General features: G+C 32.8%; 1 protein-coding gene across 1 annotated transcript in view; it reads left to right on the top strand.

Annotated features, from left to right (window-relative positions):
* The window catches only part of LOC106473858 (coatomer subunit beta-like), a 42497-nt gene extending 41111 nt beyond the window's left edge, over positions 1-1386 (top strand). The window contains exon 10 of the mRNA XM_022402250.1: positions 816-1386. The gene's annotated coding sequence lies outside the window, so the exon portion shown is untranslated. The remainder of the gene's footprint in view (positions 1-815) is intronic.
* Positions 1387-3692: the final 2306 nt, after the last annotated feature.

Genomic DNA, 3692 nt, shown 5'->3' on the forward strand with positions numbered 1-3692 from the left:
TCTAAGACTAGCTATAAAAATTTACTTCCACAGAAAATATAATCATATTTCAAATGTGTATTTAACATGTAAATATAACACTGTATTTTGCCTTTTTCATGTTAGTGTTCTTTGAAAGGTGAAATTTTCCCTATCTTCTTACATGACTAAATGATTTTAAAATGAATTATGTAACGTCTTTAGCAGATGATGCTTGAATTCATTCCTTAATCTTCTGTTGGGTGTTGCCTAATTGCTTTCTAAATGAAAATGAAAGTAAATTCTAGTACTGTATTATAAAAAAAACATTTCTGAAAAGATCCTGCATCCCTGCACTATATGTATACCCTTTCTCTGTTGAGTTTTGTGTTGAATGTGCATATCCACATTCTTGTTTTTAGATGTCATAGTAAACAAGTACATAGAAGACCATGAAAATGCAGTTAACAACTGATTATGTTTATTTTTAATAACCATATATTTACATCTGGATTAGCATATGATGTTTAAGGATCAACAAGTAATCACATGAATTACATTCATATTGACATCATTGATTATATAGTACCTTCTTTGTATACAAACATTGAATATAGACAAATGTGGGCAGTACTTGAATGGGAGAACAAGATAGGATACTATGCTTGTAATAATGTGTTAACCTTTTTTTGTACCAGTTCAGTGTTAGCTACATTTCAGTGTGAATTAATTTACAACTTAGTCTGCAGGATTGATTATAATTATCTCTATCTCTACCAGTTGCATTGGTGTGAATAATCAGTGTGTGAACCCAAAACATGCTAAATGTGAGTTTGAAACCTACTGTTATAATTTAGATCTCTCTTTCACTTGGATCAGACCAGTTGCATTGGTGTGAATAATCAGTGTGTGAACCCAAAGCATGCTAAATGTGAGTTTGAAACCTACTGTTATATTTTAGATCTCTCTCTTTCACTTGGATCAGTATATTAACTTATCATGAAAGGACCATGTCACTACCATCTTCATAGGTCTCTAAGTTAGTGTTATATTGTTATACAGTTTATATTGTAGAAAGCTTTCTCAAGTTACACAAAAATAGAATATAGAAAGTAATTTCAATTAAGAAGGTATAAGCTAAACAGCTAAGCTGTGACTAGCCAGCCAATTGTTTATTTAGTCAGTCATCTTAAAATTTCGATTGAATTCGTCAAAAATTTAATTACTTAATTTAAGAGAATAAAGCAAAAACCAGCTCATGAATATCACAAAATTTTGGCTAGACTATAAAGCTTCACAAGGCCTGACATGGCCAGGTGGTTAGGGCGCATGACTCGCTATCTGATGGTATGGGATTTGATTCCCTGCCCCACCAAACATGCTGTGGGGACATTATAATGTGATAGTCAATGGCACTATTCATTGGTAAAAGAGTAGCCCAAGAGTTGAAAGTATTTTACTGCTAAATTAGGGACGGCTAGCACAGATAGCCCTCGTGTAGCTTTGTGCAAAATTCCAAACAAACCAAAGTTTTACAACAGTAAAATTTTGTTTGAAGAAATATTTTTTGTTTTTGAGAAGAGTGCATTTCCCTAAACTTAACTTCTGTAAAGAACTAAAGTATGGAAACATTAAAATGTTTATTAACTCCTTTTTAGGGTTTTACCAGTTTCTTACAAAAACCACTTCAGTGTGGTACAAACTAATCCCATCAATTGGAAATTAACATTACTTGGTCATGCTTTGGTATATACATTTAAAGATGAGACTATCCAGTACTAGCTTAACCTTTACAAAATGACCTTTTAACATCAAGAAAACTTAAGATGGCATTAAAACTTGCAGTATGAGCTGAAATGCTGACATAATTTTAGGCTGTGCATTCAGGAACCTTTTAAAGTACGTTAGATATTAATTAGAGAATTGTTCAGTGAATTATTTTATACCTTAAGACACTAAATTACTGTTATAATGTGGATAGACAGACAGACAGTTTCTGTAGTGTAAATTACAGTATAAAATAATTAAAGGATAAATAAATACTTCAAAATATTTGTTTTATATAACAAAAAAATCTCTAAACATCTGTATGCATCAATAACATATAATTATAATATTAAATTAAACTAGGTTCAGCTGAATGTAGCAATGTAAATGATACATGTTGTGTGATAATTCTTCTACTTTAAGTGTCTGTAAATACCACCATCCCTGAACTTATTTCCTGTCTCTGGTATCTGATCAGGTAAACCAACGTGAATTGTTTGACACCAAACATGGTGAGCTAGATATTCTGTTCTTACAGTGAACACTAACATTACAGACTTTATTTCCTGTTCCTGGTATCTGATCAGGTAAACCAATGTGAAGTGTTTAATGCCAGTCACAGTGAACTTGATATTCTGTTCAGACTTCTTATCATCAGATCTGATCAAGCAAACCCAGTGATAGGTAAAGTACTGAAAATATTCACTCAAGTAAAAACTAAAAGTACCTGTTGTCGATGGCAACTTAAGTAAAAGTAAAAAGTACCAAATATATACAGTATTTAGGTAGCAATAAAGTGAAAAGTATTGACAAAAAATAAGTAATGATAGCACTATTAAAAATAGCCTACATTCAACTTAAGTTCATGCATAAAAGGTACTAACAAATATAAACTCAACAAACTTTATTTTATTTTTATTAAAACAATCAGTGTTACTGTCTATGGTACAGCTCTTCACACTCTCTACTTATTATTTAGCTTGAGCAGCTGCTGGTTTTCAAAGTTCCTACTAGACAGATTAGCTTGTCTTGGTATGAACAAGAGCCTTCCGGAACTAAACAAATGCTCACATGTTGCAACTTTGCTGAATCTCCCACTGTTGTTTTTGGTGAAAATAAGTCTTTCGAATAAGGTCATGGATGACTATTTGTGTCAGACATGATGGTCACAGTGGGATGAAGTTATCACAGTCAACACAAGTTGTAAAATGGCTGCAATTTGTTCCTGCTCAGCAGCAGTGGAAATACCACTGCTTGTGATTGTCTTACTTGGAAGAGTAGGTGTGCTCTGATTGATGTAAACAAAAACTATCACCATAGCAAGCAGTATGATTTTCTCCAGTTTTTTCAAATGTAACGACAGTGTTATAAAGAAATGCAATGGAGTAAAAGTAGATAATTTCTTCTTGATTTTACTTAAGTAAAAGTAAAGTATTTTTTAGCATACTTATGTAACAGTAAATCCCAGAAAAGTAAAACTACTTCGTTAATCCCCATCTCTGGGTAAAACAACATAAAGTGTTTAATGCCAGACATGGTGAGCTAGATATATTCTGTTCTTACAGTGAACACTAACATTACATTCCTTACTTCCTATCTCTGGCACATGATCAGGTAAACGAATGTGAAGTGTTTGACACCAGACATGGTGAGCTAGATATTCTGTTCTTACAGTGATTATCAACATTACAGACCTTACTTCATATCTTCAGCATCTAATCAGATACACCAACATGAAGTGTTTGACACCAGACATGGTGAGCTAGATATTCTGTTCTTACAGTGATTATCAACATTACAGACCTTACTTCATATCTTCAGCATCTAATCAGATACACCAACATGAAGGGTTTGACACCAGACATGGTGAGCTAGATATTCTGTTCTTACAGTGATTATCAACATTACAGACCTTACTTCATATCTTCAGCATCTAATCAGATACACCAACATGAAGGGTTTGACAC

This window comes from Limulus polyphemus, unplaced genomic scaffold, assembly GCF_000517525.1.
Source record: "Limulus polyphemus unplaced genomic scaffold, Limulus_polyphemus-2.1.2 Scaffold6565, whole genome shotgun sequence".
Lineage (NCBI taxonomy): Eukaryota > Metazoa > Arthropoda > Merostomata > Xiphosura > Limulidae > Limulus > Limulus polyphemus.